Below are 18,693 nucleotides of genomic sequence, written 5' to 3'. Positions count from 1 at the left end.
GGTGAACAATTAAAGATCTATACTAGCATGTAAAGGGCGGGCAGAATCTTCGAAGTGGCGGGGGGGGGCACGCCATTATCAGCTGTGTGCTTATATTAAACTAAGCATTAAAGATCTGACATTTCAATTTCAATTTATTTATTTTTAACATATTATGGACATTACAAATTATAAGTTTAAGACGTTCACAACATGACATTTAGAAACAAAGAAATATAAAACAGTATTACATAAAAAAGAGATATATCAGTATAGAGATAGATAGTATGTTATTAAACAGTAGAAATGTGTAAATACATATAACAACACTTTACTGCTTAATGATCTTAGTGTATCGTCCAGGTAAGGGTTTCACGTTATTTTACAAAATGATCCAAGGCCAATTAAAAAAGGCTGAAAATCACTAGTCAAGAGCATGGATCTAATTTATGTTGAGCCAGTGGCTAACATACATTTCTCGTAACAGATATATCTCTCGAGAATCTTCTTCATGAGGTGGCCAAGGTCCATATCAGATTGTAATGTGAGTCTATGAAATAAAAATGAATTTAATATTACTTTAATACTCAATTATTCATTATGTTTACTATTACGTTATAATTATGACGTATTCGTTCCACATGGTGGCTTTTGAGCACGTGTTAAGATAATAATCCGAGATATCATGATAATATGATTCTTTAAATATAATATAATGTGTAGGATTTTACAACATGTGAACATACGAGGGTGGGTCAATAATTCCTTAGAAAAAAGCATTAAAACAGTTTTTATTTTTGTATTTTTTTTTTATTTCTCAACATAATCTTCTTGGAGCTCAATACACTTGGTTAGACGTTTCTCAATTTTTTTTAAACCGTCAGAAAAATACGTTTTCGGAAGGTCCTCAAAATAAGCATTTGTCCGATCGATGACTTCTTCATTTGAAAAAAAAACGTTGTCCACTTAGCCATTTTTTTAAGTTTGGGAAAAGGAAAAAGTCACTGGGGGCTAAATCTGGCGAATACGGTGGGTGGTCGACCAATTCGAACTTAAATTCTTCAATTTTAGCCATTGATCGTAAACATGTGTGAACACGGGCATTGTCCTGATGAAAGAGGATTTTTTTCCTGTTTAAATGAGGCCGTTTTTCTTCAATTTTGTTTTTTAGCTGGTCCAATAAAGATGCATAATAATCCCCTGTTATTGTTTTTCCTTTTTCCAAATAGTCAACGAAAATAATTCCACGTGCATCCCAAAATACAGTAGCCATAACCTTACCAGCTGATTTTACGGTTTTCGCCTTCTTTGGACATGGTTTGCCTTCGCAATCCACTGCTTTGACTGTTCTTTCGTCTCGGGAGTATAGTGGTGTATCCATGTTTCATCTACAGTCACAAAGCGACGAAAAAATTCATCCGGATTGCGTTGCATGAGCGACAACAGGGCTTTAGAGGCCACCACCCTATTGCGTTTATTGTCGACTGTGAGCAAACGCGGCACCCATCTTGCAGAAATATTTTTCATGCCCAATTTGTCATGTAAAATAGAAATGACGCTACCTTTTGAGATCCCTGTAACCTCAAATTTCTCACTCAACTTTAATCTTCGGTCACTTAACACCATATCGTGGATTTTATTGATCATTTCTGGTGTAGTCACCTCTACAGGACGTCCTGAGCGTGGTTCATTTTTTGTTGATGTACGACCACGTTTAAATTCATTTAACCAGTTATAAATAGTTGCAAGTGAAGGAGCAGATATGCCGTGAACTAAATCCAACTCATTTTTTATTTCCTTTGCTGTTAACCCTTTTATATTAAAATGTTTAATAACAGCTCTAAACTCAATTTTCTCCATTTTCCATTTTTCCATTTTCCACAAGCAATTTTTTTTTTTTAAATGTACGAGAAACACACAACAACCCGACCAATCTGATTGAAACTTCGCAGCATACTGAATCGGTAGTGCCGCTGCATGAAAACAAACCGCTTACAGTACTAGTCGCGCCACCTGTCGGCTTTTCTAAGGACTTATTGACCCACCCTCGTAATACCATTCATTAAACGGATAAATACAACACAAAGCTAAAAAAAATATCTCCCGCTAAGTTTCATTATTTGTGTATGACTCAAACAATTTAAAACGTCATAAGTAATTAATTATATGACATGTGCTCTTACTACAGTAAATTCCATCTTTTATATTATTTTTACTATGCCCTCTGAGCCGGGAGATAATTATGTAGATAGATATCAGTACATAATTATTATACCCTTTTGGGAGAATTCACAAGCACTCAGTGTTCCCCAGATCGTATAAATTTTTAAGAGTGGAAAGTAGAAAGGGGGAATTTCCTTTCTCAAATGATCAAATCGTATGAAATACAATACTCTCAACGTTGTCATAGTATTATTAAATTTACCCTATACATATTTTAAATTCTGATATATACACCTTCACACGATCAAAAGAGAAATTTTCTAACTGCTTTTCTACAAGGTTCTCGTTTTTCACTCTCTTGAATCTCGTACCTACGTGACTCCTGCTCTTAAGACATTTTTGTCTGCTATTACGAGGGATAGTTTCCAATCCCGATGTCCTAATTTGAATTTATATGCAACCGTCAATTACCTACGTGATTGCAGCCATGACCTATTCTGGTTCAGAACCGTTTTATCTTGTCAAGCTTATCTATCAGACACCATTAGCGAGTCCTGAATTCTTAATTGTTATGTTCAGAATATTTTGTTTATTTAAATAAATAAATAAATATTGAAAATTGTACGTAAAAATGAGATTTGTTGACTAATAAATGAAAATTTAAATCATCTTCATGAGAAATTTTATAAATCCTACATGGTAAAACTGGCAACTGGCCGGAAAACTCGGATGAGATACTTATCCCGCGATGCAGTACCATCTGGATTAACTTGGCAATAGACACCATGCAGAGTTTCTAATTTAGCTCGAATTAGTTAGGCATGTATTTATTGCTTTTCTATAGATTTAATACCTGCTATAGGTATGACGTATTATTATGTATGGACTCTGTATGTGATGCAATCTAAGTTGCCGATATTGACCTCTTAAAGATAGGCGAGTATCTTTGGAACTAACGGCACTAAGTATAGTTATGTATGCGCTTCTATGGTAAAACGTCACAAACATAAATTTTTGACCAATTTCTGTATAATTATATTGAATGAATAAAACAACATAAGGACTAAGAGACAAGGGGATGCAAGTTGCTGCGTTGACGCAGATACTAAGTCGCAATAAGGTACCATTATATGACTGCATTAAATTTGTCCATCGATAGTCAATTATATTGTTGTCAAAAATAGACTTAGTTCACCCGCTTGATTTGGGTGCCATCGACGATAGTCACTTTGGCTCAGCAAAGTGGTTTATTATTACTTTTGTCTTCAACATATTTTTCTTTGAATCTACTGTGAGACTTTCACTTTCAAGCCCCTGAATGCTGTCCTGGAAATATTTTGCAAATCCGACGTGACTGAGGTATTCAGCGTTAAAGAGCGATTTCTCAATTCTTCTAGTCTAGTCGCCTGAATATATATTCCAGAGTAGCGGTGAGCTCTGATATTGGATGTAAAATTCACAGATTATGCAATAATATGCAGTGTCAAACTAGGGCCTATGGTACCTTTTCTACTACTTTTCTAAAACTCTGCGTGATTTCGATTCAAGGGATGGAGTGGTAAGTAATTGATAAAGGGTAATTCATTGACGGTCGAATCCGACCAAACACATTTGTTTCGACACTAATTGATGTTTAAAGCTGAAATGGGCTTGAGATTACAACACGCTTCCAAGCCCCGAAAAAACAAGCCTGGAAAAGTTACATTTTGAATCCTATAGATAGAGAGGCGTTTCCCAAACTATGTCCGTGGAGCGTGAATAGGTGTTTCGCCAATTTATCATAATAATACCCCAGTGTGTCAACACAAGCTAATATTATAATGTTTGAGTCTTTCACGGTTGTTTTTTATCGTAGTAGATTTTTGGGTTACTATATTTCATCATACAACATATCACTCTTGATAATAGCCTCTGCAACGAGCCCAAAACATCGAGGAAAGAATGAAGAAGAACACACTTTCAAGGATTTTCTTATTATGCTGCATCAAAGTCAAAGTCCAGGAAATGGCTCGACGCCACACCAGATATAAGAATTCAACTTTCTAATAATATGTCTGACATCAAGGAGATTTACAATTCAAGGAGCCAAAATCATCAAAGACATTAAGAATTTCATTCCTTTATATTTTTATTCGTTATGTCATTAGATAATTAGTAAATACATATGTTTTAAATTTATTAATTACGTATAATGTACATGCCCTACAAAATATACAAGGTGTTTCGTTAAAATTTCAGGATTTGCGAAGTGTTCCATCGCAGAAAAAGTTTGAAAAACTGGTTCCTTCTCGGGTATAAAAATACAACAGCGACTTTCTAAATGGCGCGAATTTTAAGCAAAAATCAAACTGGCTCTGATTTGGTAAATTAATCACGATTACAATAATAGTACATCAGTTCACACGTCTTGAATGTATAATTACGATGTAAACAGTAGCTATTCTAAAAAAACAATATTATGCGATTAGAAACGTATTATAACCGACACAAATAGAATTAGGTATTAAAATGGATTTAAATTGAGGCTTCTGGTTATTTTGGATGTGCTTAAAATATTTATTACTAATTGATCGTCAAATCCACCCTAAAATAATGAAATCGTGTTTCCAATACATCAAAACTAATGTATTGGTTATCGATTACAATATGGTATTTTTAGACTTTCCGTGGATATGCATCTAAATTATTTACAAGGTAATTGATTACCTATAATAATAGGTATCCGAAAGTAAGACAATATTTATGGAAAACAGCGCATAATTGTAATTAATTATTGATACATAGGTACTTAAAGTATTTATGTTTGATTTTTATTTAATTTGCCAAGCGTTTTTAATTGTAAGTAGTGCCATGCCAGCAAGCTTTTTATAATGGTGATTGATGCATTTTTAATATCGACTGAAGGTTTTTTGTGGTAGATGTGCACATATTATTTTCATTAAAATTTAAAAACATAATAACTATATAATATAATTATTATTGTGTATATTTTATCAATGTATTGTATATTTTTTATACTATCAACTGAAGGCGCTTGATGGATATCAAATTATAAGTCAATTTTAAAGATGTTTACGTAAATACATAGCCCAAGCCACCGACTTATTCTAAGGCCAGTTTCAGACGGTACACCGGTGTCGCGCCCGATATAATATAGGAGGCCTTTGTATTCGAATAAAGGGACCTTTGTATTATGTTTATGAGCGCCCAGAGCTAATGAGTCAACGCATAATTTCGCGTTATAAATTAGAACATAAAACTGGCTGCGGTAATAGAAACAAGTGTATCGGCGGCTTGAGAATGTAGCGGCCGACGGAAAAGTATACCGACACGCGTTGACTAATCAGATCTAGTATATCGATATATAGTATATCGAGCGCGACACCGGTGTCCCGTCTGAAACGGGCCTAAGCCTCCCTCCCACTTGAGTGCTAATTATTGATTGTCTTCGAATGCAATGCGGTAACTTGTTGATAAATGAAGATTTTCGATTGCACATTTTTTCATCAATTTGTAACCAATTATTTCAATATGCATCAACCATCATTTCCTACGACCAATTACTAGCAGTACCATCGAATCATCAGTTTTGCGTCACGGTCTGTTTATTATAGTGGGCCGCAGAACAGATTAATAAATATAATCCCAATACATTATACTTTTACGCAGAGTTTTTGAATGTCTGAATGTCCTACGAACCACACATTATAGACGTGCAATAGTGTGTGTTGCAACCTTCAAAGATACCAATATTGAATAAGCGTCAGTGCATACAACGAGAACAGTTGTCACAACGAAATACAAGCATATTTTTGACACGTTTTTAAGTTTATCCCATATTCTCCCACACTCGAGATCGGTTACCTGTTTCTCCACAACCTTTAGGTATTTCAGTTATTTACCATTATTTCTCAGTTCCCTGAGAGGCGGGAGCACATTATCTACCTCCATAGGTGTAGATTTTAAAGAGGATCGGTTATTAATAATTCACTCAGCCCCTTGGGTCCATACCCAGAATTCTAAAATAACATTAAAAAATTTACGAACGGAGAGTACCTAGGTAGGAACATATTATTTCACATTTGAATTTAAATTAAGTATAGTCAATAACTTAAAGACATTGGCTTGGTAAAGGATACCAGATATTTCTAAATTACTAACATATAATTACAAGATAATTATATACAACGTTTTTAAATTTTCTGTTGAATTATTATGCTCAATATGCTCAAACTTGTGCTTGATATGAAGTAAATAAAAAACAAACAAATATAGAATACTGCAATGTCATTTTGACATTTCATTTTGATTTCCATAGTAACGCACTATATATTAATAATTTAGTTGCTACGACCACCCCCTTAGCAACCAATAATAGTCTTTTACTTTTTACAGATTTTTCTGAAATAACTTTCCATACAAAACAGAATTAACTGAAAATGAATTCAACTCTGCTTAAAGATGGCTAAAAGTATTAAAAGAATGCATTGGCATCGTGTTCTGATATATTCTAAAAGTTTCAAATGTCTAACTAGTCGGGAAGTTAGTTAAAAATCGACTGCAAGATTTGTACTGGACAAACAACCACAGGACAAACAAGAATACGAGCTAATAAAAACGTTGTAATAAATCACATAAAACCAACATAAAAACATAAGTGAATTCCATTAAAATTACTAATTTCCTGGTTCACTGGGAAGAACGAGTTCCTTGGTAGATACGTATTTAGTGGATTACTATTCCATTATATTATTATCTTGTTATGTCAACTCGAATGTTTTTAAAGCATAATATTATTTCACACCCGCATTTATAGCGAATAATAAATAAACGCAACCACATATATATATGTTACAAAATGAGCAATACGGTTTGATTTTAGCAAGATTAAACAGCCGTAGTAAGCTTTCCAGTTGGCTGTGTTCCAAAACTCAGTAGGTAGGTAGACTGCATTATGGGAAACCCGCACGAAAAAGTACAGAGACTCCCACGACAAGTACCACGACGTAATTCATTATTCTTAACAGATAACACAAGAATTATGGGAAATCAGTTGCTTTCTAGGTGAGGTTGTGACAACGCTTAAATCTCGAGTGTGGAAAAATATGGGATAAACTTAAACACGTTTAAAAGAATATGTTATTTTCTTAAATTCTAATTGATTTGAGTTGTGTACTTTTCCATTTGAGTAATTTTTTGCGACTCGAGTTTCGCCTTTCGGCATCTTCAGACAATATGCGCATTCACCAATGGCAAACACTTAATCAAGAAGACATTTTTCTTGTCTTTTTATCGGCAAATAAATCATACTTATTTTTAAATTTAAACTCGAGTTCTAACTGCACCTTTTCGATAACCGTTTTGCACACAATAAAACATAACACATTGGGGTTATATCAGTTCTCAGAAATATAACGAAATTATGTTATTGGGTGTTATGGAGTTATGTAGTTGGAATAGGTCTACTGGTTTGAAAGTTAGTTGACGTTTAGTAGTTATTTAGTTAACTTTTATAGTAACGCGCTACAAACTTCTTCTTTTTTAATATGCAGTAGCGCACCCAGGGGGGGGGGCAGGGGGCCTTGCCCCCCCCCCAAAATATGAAAATCATCAGAATGATTTTACACATTGATATCGAAAGCCAATAAACTATACCTTGGGCTTAGACAAACAACACGGCAAAAAATGATTTGTAATTCTCCAGCACCCTTTTTAGTAAAATTTCTTAGATTTTAATTTCTAACACAAAAATTTCGAAACACTGATGTCAGGTTTTTTTAGAAACCCGTTCCCTAATGAAATTCTCGGTGTCCACCCGAATCCTGGAGTGATATAGGTGATGGCTGGGGAGGGTTGACAGGGCTCTAGCCTGGAGGCCCGGGCTGTGGGGGGCCGGCGTGTCGGGTTGACCAGATAAGTGAGATAAACACACATCATCACAACATTTTAAATTATATAATTGTCCAATATATTTTCAGATTATTATGTGTCGATACTCGACAGCTCCATTATTAAAGTAGATGTATTGAAAATCGCCAATAATTCACTGTATAAGTACCCTCAATTTGAAGTAAAACACAATTTAAAAAACGTTAATGTAGTGTTTTACACTGTCTTTAATCTAAGCGGTGGATAGGGGGCCCGTCAAATATCCTAGCCCAGTGGTCGGCAAACTCATTAGTCAATAGAGCCAAATATCAACAGTACAACGATTGAGATTTCTTTTGAGAGCCAAATTTCTTAAACTGAAATTATATGCGTAGGTAGTAAGTAGGTACACTGCTAATTTACTTAATAAACTTTAGTTAAAGTTTTAAGTCCTAATTAAATTATAGGTAGGTACACTGAATAAAACTGAATATCATACGTAAGAATGATCTTATAAAATTAAATTGTATGTCAGGTATCCATAAAATTTAATCATAACAATGACTGACAAACTCAATGTGAATAATGGATGTGGATAAGTCAGGTTCGTATGTTGTTGATTTAATTTTAAGCACGATTCCAGGTTCTCATCAATAAATCGATTTCTCAATATGTATTCTTGATTTCCTCTCTTGGAAATCTTTTTACTAACCACAAAACTTGCAATATTAACATTGTTGAAAGATTTTATTCAGTACCTAATTAAATACAGAACTTTATTTTTCTTGACTCTTCTCCTCAGCTGCTTTCTTCCTTGCATCATCGACAGAATATTTAGCGCAAAATTACGAGTTTTTAGTTGTAGTATCTCTCTAAATTTGAATGCGCTAATTTTTCCCGACACATAAATAAAGGTCGGTAAGCCATTTAAGCTTTGAATAAACGCGAAGTCTCGGTCTATTCAACATTACATTTACGGTTATCCTCTTCCATTTTCTTTGCGTCTTCTTTGTAGCCATGTCAAATATGGCAGAGAGCATCTGTGGCAGAGCCGCACTCAAGGGGCCAAAAAGCCGCAGTTTGCCGACCACTGCCCTAGCCTGAGGGCCCGTTTCAGGATGTGGGGGCCATGGTGTAGGTACACCGAGTGCAATAGACAAAAGACCGATAAACGAGATATTAGGCTGTGTTGTATTGAGTAGGTTGTGTATAATTTAAAAGCAATAATACTTTTTTTGTCCATTTTTAATTAATATGTTGAAACCTCAATATTAAAAAACCAAAAATCTGCGATAAACATTCGGCGAAAAGAACGACTACACCCACTACGGTGGTGGTGTAAATCAAAAGAACATTTTTTTCGGTGGAATTCGACATAAATATTGTAGCTCTCTAGACTAGTATTACCCAAACTTTGTGTACCCCTTCTATAATTTTCGTAACACTGAGTACTCCTCGTCAAAGAAAAATGCATATAAGTACTTTAATAACAATCAAAATATATTCCTTTTGTAGTAAATAAATAAAATAATAATAAACGAAAAATAAAATTCATTCATAATAAAATATAAATAAAAGTTATATTATAAAAAATAACATTCATTATAAACCATGAGAAGGATGAAATTATTTATGTTAAAACGACAGATCATCATAATTTGGATCCCTGGTTATTAATTTTAATCTGAGATGCCGTTCCACACCCAAAGGCTGTTCCTTTTTTTGACATAATGTCTACAAATGCTGAAAAAGCAACTTCACATATATGAAGTTGAAAAAAGAAATGTATTTCAGGAATTTCTCTGTTAAAACTGGATACACATGTTGCATTTGCAACCTAAATGATGTGTAAGTACACTCCTTATATTTATTTTGCAAGAATCCGTCTGAAGCTAATAATTCCAACAATTGCACTTCTTCCGCATGCGATAAACCTTCTAGCATGGATGTTGTATTAATGCTTGTTGCACCAGGCGTAGCCATAACCCGGTGCAGCGCGTACCTCCACCAAACTCTTCCCGTACCCCAGGGGGTATGCGTACCACACTTTGGGAAACACTGCTCTAGACCAAGCGGGTAGCACAGCCGATATTATTTAAGTAATGTTTCAGCATACTAGGTTCACATGTCCAGCATGGTCGCTGTTCACTTCCAATCCGCCAGTCGCTGATGACACGCTCAACGGTTACCGCCACTATGCCTCCAATTTAATAGAAACTAGGAGAAACTGTACAAATATATCGCCGTGTATTGTGAAATTATGTAAAAATATTTATATGAAGAAGAAAAAGAGCCTATGGGACTAATTTCCATTCTCCTCCTTCGCCCCCCCCCCCCCCCCCAATAATAAATCCTGGGTGCGCCACTGTAATCAACTATAATTGTATATATATTCAATAACAATAGTAGATTCCATCAAAGATTCCGTTTGACCAAGCACATAGACACAGTGACGTCTTTAGGTAAAGTGCCGCCCTAAAGCAGAATAAAATAATGCAACCCCTTCCATTAATATTCTAAAATTGTACGGCTAATTTAGTTAATACTGCATATCGAAGGGTTGCCAGAGTAAACGTTTTATAACTTTGCACTTTTTTTCACTCTTTACTATACTGATAAGCCTCTTTGCGTAATTACCTCGCATAAAATTAGATCAAATGATATTTACTTGTATTAATATAATATATTATTTACTAATAAATAAATAGACAAACAATACATGTGAAAAAAAAATTTTTAGAATATTTTAAATCATTTTCATCCTAGAGCTGGAGTGCAAAGTTATGAAGCATATACTCTATCAGGGAACTCTGAGTGTGGACATTTGCGACTAAAGTAGAAAGCCGATACATTCACAACGACTGGTCCTACTTTTTCCGCCCCTCTCGTTGTTGTCTATGGATGACCTGTCATTGTTCTATAGAGTGCTCATACTGACGCGTCTGTCGTGTTCACACAGGGAATGGTTTGATTTGAATAGATAAGTTACATGATAAATAATACACTAGCATTAACACACCTTTTACAAATGTAATGCATAGATCAATGCTACATATTTTTTGGAAATCGATATTACCAACGGTTTTTGTGTGAAATACTAGTCTGACTTTGACCTGGTGATGAATAACAGGAATGTATATTATTTATAAATAACACTGATAGTTAATATATTTTGATTTGAGATGTTTGTATAATTCAATTTGAAACGAGAAAGGGCGAATCAATATGTCAAGCAATCTGGGATCTGATTTTGACAACTAAACAGTGGACCGCTCGTTGCTTGTGCAAAAAGATATGCTCAGGCTTTATTAATCTAAAGACGGTGCTGGTGTGGAGTAACAGGCAACCGATCGCGAGTGTGGAAGAATATGTGATAAAATTAAACACGACGTGTCAAGAATGTCACACGTCAAATACTGACAACTGCTCTCGGTGTATGCATTGACGCTTATTCAATATTGGTGTATTGAAGGTTGCATCACACACTATTTCACGTCTATAATGTTTGGTTCATTTTCGTAGGACACTCACACATTCAAAAACCTGCTTCAAAATGTAATGTATTGGGGAATAGACTATAGGAATGATACTTATTAATCTATTCTGTGATATGAACTATGTATCATCATCGGCCGGGGTCAATCCACTGCTAGATGAAGGCCTCCCCAAGCTTCTTCCAACTCTCTCGGTCCTGTGTCTTTCGCTGCCACGTATTTCCGCCGAACTTTACCAGTTCGTCAATCCAGCGGCTTTTAGGGTGACCCTGTGGCCGTTTCGTAGTATGTATCTATATCATGATAAGATTTTAATTGAATTCTACAAAGGACTTTTACTTGAGGTATATCCAAATATAATTAAAAACGCTTCTTTATTTGGAAGTACCTATATTTGTGAAAAAACATTTTCTACAATGAGCATTAATAAATCAAACTTAACAGACAACCATATCGCATCTATTTTGCGTATTCACACCACAAAATTTGAGCTTAGATTACAGTATTTAGTTTCAAACAAACAAAAATATTGCATAAATCGGTGTGTGTACTTATATACGCGCGTTAGAAGTTATTCTTCTTTGGCGTCTAAACAAAAACAAAACTTGTAATAACCTAGATTCTTCGGCTAGCTCTGGTGTGGTGATTTAGAATCAGGTTCACAAAATAAATAAAAGTGTTTCTTTGGTTCATCGAACTATCTATATTTCAAAGTATTACGCAACCAGAATGCATTATAAATTATAAAAATTATGTGTCACATCGCGGCTGGTCACACGCAAAAAATACACTCTGATCTGTTTTCCTAAACGCGCCAATATAAGTATAACTTCAAAAAAAAGCATCGCCTGGGTTGTATGAGTGCCTAGACATTTTCCAGTGCTTTTATAAGAATGTAGACTAAAGTAAATAGTATCATGACACCTACTTTTGTATTTCATAAACCATCATCTACTACCTACACTATACAGGGATTTTATAAGAACCTAATACATTCGCCTAGTATGAAAATATCTTTATTCATTATTTAAATTTAGTAAGAATGCGAAAATTCTAAAAGAAATTACCATGGTAACTATTAAACAATAATAAAAACGAATTGTCTTTATTTGATTATAAAGCAATATATACCTACATAAGTTTATGAGTGCCTAATACTTTTTTTCCAGTGCATCGATAATATTTGAAAAATAGAACATTATGATGATTTTATATTTCGTTCACAAACAATCTACCTTATTTATATTATGAAATTTTTTTAAAACAATCTACCTGCAGGGTTCTATGCGAGCCTGATACTTTTTTTTCAAAATATGCGATATGAATATTATTTTAAGATAGGTGAAAATTTTAGAAGACATTGCCATTTTTTTAAAAACAATCTACCTGCAGGGTTCTATGCGAGCCTGATACATTTTTTTCAAAATATGCGATATGAATATTATTTTAAGATAGTTGAAAATTTTAGAAGACATTGCCATTTTTTTAAAAACAATCTACCTGCAGCGTTCTATGCGAGCCTAATACATTTTTTTTAAATATGGAATATCAATATTATTTTTATTGTAAATTGAAGAAATTGAAAAATTGTAGAATGGATTGTCATTTCTTCATAAACAATCTACCTGCAGGATCTTATGCAAACCTTATACATTTTTTTTTTAAATGCGATATGTATATTATTTTAAGCTAGGTGAAAATTCTAAAAGATCGTAGTATATTCTTGGGTTTTCACCGTGTCTCCTTCTTCCTTCTTTACTCGACGTTTATACTACGATAAAAAACAACCGTGAAAGCCTCAAACATTAAACAAACATTATATTCTAAAAGAAATTTTTATTTTTTTAAAACAATCTACCTGCAGGGTTCTATGCGAGCCTGATACTTTTTTTTCAAAATATGCGATATGAATATTATTTTAAGATAGGTGAAAATTTTAGAAGACATTGCCATTTTTTTAAAACAATCTACCTGCAGGGTTCTATGCGAGCCTGATACATTTTTTTCAAAATATGCGATATGAATATTATTTTAAGATAGTTGAAAATTTTAGAAGACATTGCCATTTTTTTAAAAAAACAATCTACCTGCAGCGTTCTATGCGAGCCTAATACATTTTTTTTAAATATGGAATATCAATATTATTTTTATTGTAAATTGAAGAAATTGAAAAATTGTAGAATGGATTGTCATTTCTTCATAAACAATCTACCTGCAGGATCTTATGCAAACCTTATACATTTTTTTTTTAAAATGCGATATGTATATTATTTTAAGCTAGGTGAAAATTCTAAAAGAAATTTTTATTTTTTTAAAACAATCTACCTGCAGGGTTCTATGCGAGCCTGATACTTTTTTTTCAAAATATGCGATATGAATATTATTTTAAGATAGTTGAAAATTTTAGAAGACATTGCCATTTTTTTAAAAACAATCTACCTGCAGCGTTCTATGCGAGCCTAATACATTTTTTTTAAATATGGAATATCAATATTATTTTTATTGTAAATTGAAGAAATTGAAAAATTGTAGAATGGATTGTCATTTCTTCATAAACAATCTACCTGCAGGATCTTATGCAAACCTTATACATTTTTTTTTTAAAATGCGATATGTATATTATTTTAAGCTAGGTGAAAATTCTAAAAGAAATTTTTATTTTTTTAAAACAATCTACCTGCAGGGTTCTATGCGAGCCTGATACTTTTTTTTCAAAATATGCGATATGAATATTATTTTAAGATAGGTGAAAATTTTAGAAGACATTGCCATTTTTTTAAAAACAATCTACCTGCAGGGTTCTATGCGAGCCTGATACATTTTTTTCAAAATATGCGATATGAATATTATTTTAAGATAGTTGAAAATTTTAGAAGACATTGCCATTTTTTTAAAAACAATCTACCTGCAGCGTTCTATGCGAGCCTAATACATTTTTTTTAAATATGGAATATCAATATTATTTTTATTGTAAATTGAAGAAATTGAAAAATTGTAGAATGGATTGTCATTTCTTCATAAACAATCTACCTGCAGGATCTTATGCAAACCTTATACATTTTTTTTTTAAAATGCGATATGTATATTATTTTAAGCTAGGTGAAAATTCTAAAAGAAATTTTTATTTTTTTAAAACAATCTACCTGCAGGGTTCTATGCGAGCCTGATACTTTTTTTTCAAAATATGCGATATGAATATTATTTTAAGATAGTTGAAAATTTTAGAAGACATTGCCATTTTTTTAAAAACAATCTACCTGCAGCGTTCTATGCGAGCCTAATACATTTTTTTAAAATATGGAATATCAATATTATTTTTATTGTAAATTGAAGAAATTGAAAAATTGTAGAATGGATTGTCATCGATAAACGAGAAATTAGGCTGTGAAGAAGGAAAATAGCCTCTGGGACTAATTTACATTCTCCTCCTTGGGCCCCCCCAATATTAAATCCTGGGTGCGCCACTGTTAATATGTATAAGTAAAATACATATATTATATATATAATATTTTAAGCTTTGTCCGATCATAAGAAGATCACATGGGTCTCCACTGAGTGGACGTTTGTATTGACAGGTTTTTGTTTTGCGAGAAATGTATGTTAACCACTTTCTCAACCTATTAGGTCCATACTATGACTCCATACACTCATTGAAAAATTATGTGTGTTTTTGTCAGAAGCAGGATTCGAACCTGGGACCCATGACATTATAAGCCGACGCGTAAACCGCTCGGCCACCGTGTTATTTTAATATTTGCATTTTCCGACCATGTCCGATCCTAATAGGATCATATGGGCTCCACAGAGTGGATGCTTATATTATCAGATTATGTTTTTACGATAAATGGATGTCAGCCACTTGCTCAACCAAGTAGGTCCATACTCTGACTCATACACAAATTGAATATTACAGTATCAAAACATCTTTATAATTCCTTTGTGTGAACCAAGAGTATGAGGATTATTTGACTTATGGTGGAAAGGGTTCAGAAGAGATTATCTACAATTACTTACTATCCGCGGTTTTCTCTTAGGCATGGTTTATATTGGAAAAAAGGACCAAACCGAACCTAACCTAACGAAGGCGTTTTAGATATGACAGGTGAGGTTAAGAAATAGTTATTTAAAATTGTTTTCTGACATATTGGGCTATGTTTCAGTTTTGAGAATGTTGATTGATGTATGTGTGCAAAATACAATAACCGTCGACCGCCGTGGATGAATTTACTGTGGTGTTGTATTTTCAAAACAAAACCATATTTAAATAATATTAATAACCGGTTCGAAAACCCCTCTGAATTAAAAATACAGCAGTTTGGACGTCACTGCCATAGCGTGCATTCACACGGACGCGAGTGGTCTTATAATATATGTGGAAGGAGATATATATAATATATGAGAAAAAAAACACATTACCGTAAGAAAGAAGTGATGACAAAGAGAGTAATAAATTTCAGACGTCTTATTTGAAGCACAATTTACAACATCGAGTGCAATTTTAATGAATCATTAGTTTAGAGATATTTGTATGAAGAAACGGAACGACTCAACGTTCAAAATATATTGAAAACATGCATAAGAATGAACTCAATAATTTTTCACTCATTATTACAATAATTAACGGGTGAATAATTGTGGTTACATAAATACAAAGATTCATTTTCATATGACGTTTGAGATAGGGCATCTTCCGCACTGTTGAATAGACGTTGACAACTATAGTTGCCATCAACCAGAAAATGTGTTATTCTGCCTCGTGGTTTTATCAACCTTGTTGTTGGAGACTGGTTGACAGTGCGTAAGGGGTTTTAATAGCAAAATATATAAAAAGTATATTTTTATATTATCCGCTAGCCGGTTAGCATAACCATGGTGTAAAAAATAATAATACCATGCAATCATTGTTTCCCAACCTGTTTTCCATCACGGCACACTTTTCTATTTAATTAAGTATGTGATTTTCACAGGACTTTTTATCAAACTCTTAAATAGACATTGAAGTCAATCCCTCCAAACCAAACCCCGCCACGCACCACACCCCGTCTTAATCGGGCGTATCACGTGGCCCTACATTGGCGATGTGAAGCATCTAGCTAAGTTTTAAGACAGCGACACATGAATAATTTTGATTTAAAGAATCATAATAATATTATATTGTGCATTTGAGTATTTGACGAACACCCTCTTGTGTCGCCGGATCATTTCGCTGGTATTGTGCATTAATAACACGGAATTAAAACTTTTCATTTTTGCTTTGGGTAGTGACACCTTTATTTATGACATGTAGCCATCTGCACGCCTTCCAGACCGCTCGCTTGTAAATTATTGTAAAGTCAATTCTCGATGCATTTGGCTTACGACGCTCACCAAGGAGACGGAGTTCACTGTTACCATTATAACAGTGTTTTGGTATTTTAGTATCCGCCTTCCAGCCGCGAGATCAATGTGTGTTTTTGATCCTGTACGATATCGCGAACTTAGAACTGTACCGAATACCTCATAAATTCATTTTGCATAATCAGTTTTCATCCTGAAGCCCCTATTCCGCGAGTTCCCCCTCCCCGTATTCGTCCGGATCCAAGAGAATGTTAAATTATAACCAAGGCTAACAATATTCAGGATATGGCACTGAATTGCGAATTACGATAGTAGTTATTGATTATCTTCGAATGCAATGCAGTAAACTGATCGCAATAAATAAAGATTTTCATTTTCATACTACGTTCAAATTATTACCATTTATTTCAATATGAAACAATCATCATTTTACAACGTTTTTCTTAGCTCGTGTTCTTATTTGTCCGGTGGTTGTTTGTCCGGTACAAACCTTGCAATCGATTTTTAACTAACTTCCCGACTAGCCAGACATTTAAAACTTTTAGAATATATCAGAACACGATGCCAATGCATTTTTTAATATTTTTAGCCATCTTTAAGTAGAATTGATTTCATTTTCAGTTAATTCTGTTTTGTATGAAAAGTTATTTTGGAAGAAATCCGTAAAAAGTAAAACTATTATTGGTTGGTAAGCGGGTCCTAGCAACTAAATTATTAATATTAATATATACGTGCGTTACTATGGAAATCAATATAAAGTGTCAAACTGACATTTCAGTGTATTTATTCAGTATTTCTATCAAGTACAATTTTTTTTGATCGTTTAAGCTAGTCAAGTCAAGTTTATATGATTCAACAGAAAATTTAAAAACGTTGTACATAAAAAGTTCTTTTTATCTTGTAATTATTCTAAAAACAGTTTACCAAATTGCATTCGAAGTATGCGCAATAACTAGCACTACAATCGAATTTTACAGTCTTGGCCTAATTGGGCCTCGGTTACGTTGTGTTATAACTATATATCGGTGTCTCCAAAACATTGGCGACCTGTTCTTTTGCAGACGATTTGATTTATTTTTTAATTGGAAATGATATATCAGATTGTTCATTCAACGACACGGTTTTGATCTCTCGTTATGTTAATGTTGAATTGAATATAAGTATAGTTGCAAAAAATGATTTTTATGAATTCTCCAAATGAAGACGCGAAAACCAGTTTTTTCAGCCAATTCGCAACTTCTAGAAAAAAGTAGGTGTGTACCTATCATTATTTTTTGCACTGTAATAGTAAATAAAAACATGATTCTTCAATATCAATAATAGGTAGGTACCTACATTATCTGCGTATAACATTAGGATTAAAACTATCAATCAATAATATTTATTTTCCTGCCTCCAGAAAAATATTAGTGTTGAGAATAAACAAATACAAGTGACATATTATTATGAAATAAGTTGGGAGCTTTTTTCACATCACCACGTACCGTGTCTGGAAATGTGTACGTATGCAGTTGACCATATCACACGTCACCGTAAGATGTTGAATCGGAAATAAATAGGCGTATACTATTGAGATCAAATTAATATCTAAATAAGACACTTTAAGTACGGAATAAAAACCATAAGAATACAAGAGAAAACTGAAGAAAATAGGTAATTAGAAATTAAATTAGAAATATATAGATCTTTGGCGGGCCCCCCTACCCATCGCTAAGGATAAAGGCAGTGTGACACTCCACAGTAGCGTTTTTCAAATCGTATATGTGGTTAAATTAATGTGTGTATTTAGTGTTTTTTGTATATTTTAACACATCTATTTGAATTATGGAGTTGTATCATACAACCAAATAAT

General features: G+C 33.5%; 2 protein-coding genes across 8 annotated transcripts in view; both read right to left on the bottom strand.

Annotated features, from left to right (window-relative positions):
- Positions 1–18,693, bottom strand: part of LOC147078961 (uncharacterized) — a 799,973-nt gene that overhangs the window by 99,069 nt on the left and 682,211 nt on the right. The gene's annotated exons all lie outside the window — the stretch shown is intronic.
- The window catches only part of LOC147078981 (uncharacterized), a 228,723-nt gene that overhangs the window by 19,925 nt on the left and 190,105 nt on the right, over positions 1–18,693 (bottom strand). The window lies entirely within an intron of this gene.

Source organism: Rhyacophila brunnea, unplaced genomic scaffold (assembly GCF_057557595.1).
Source record: "Rhyacophila brunnea isolate RB1 unplaced genomic scaffold, BYU_Rbru_1.0 scaffold_10, whole genome shotgun sequence".
Classification (NCBI taxonomy): Eukaryota; Metazoa; Arthropoda; class Insecta; order Trichoptera; family Rhyacophilidae; genus Rhyacophila; species Rhyacophila brunnea.
Note: the sequence above shows the minus strand (reverse complement) of the source record. Positions and strands in the feature narration are given on the sequence as shown.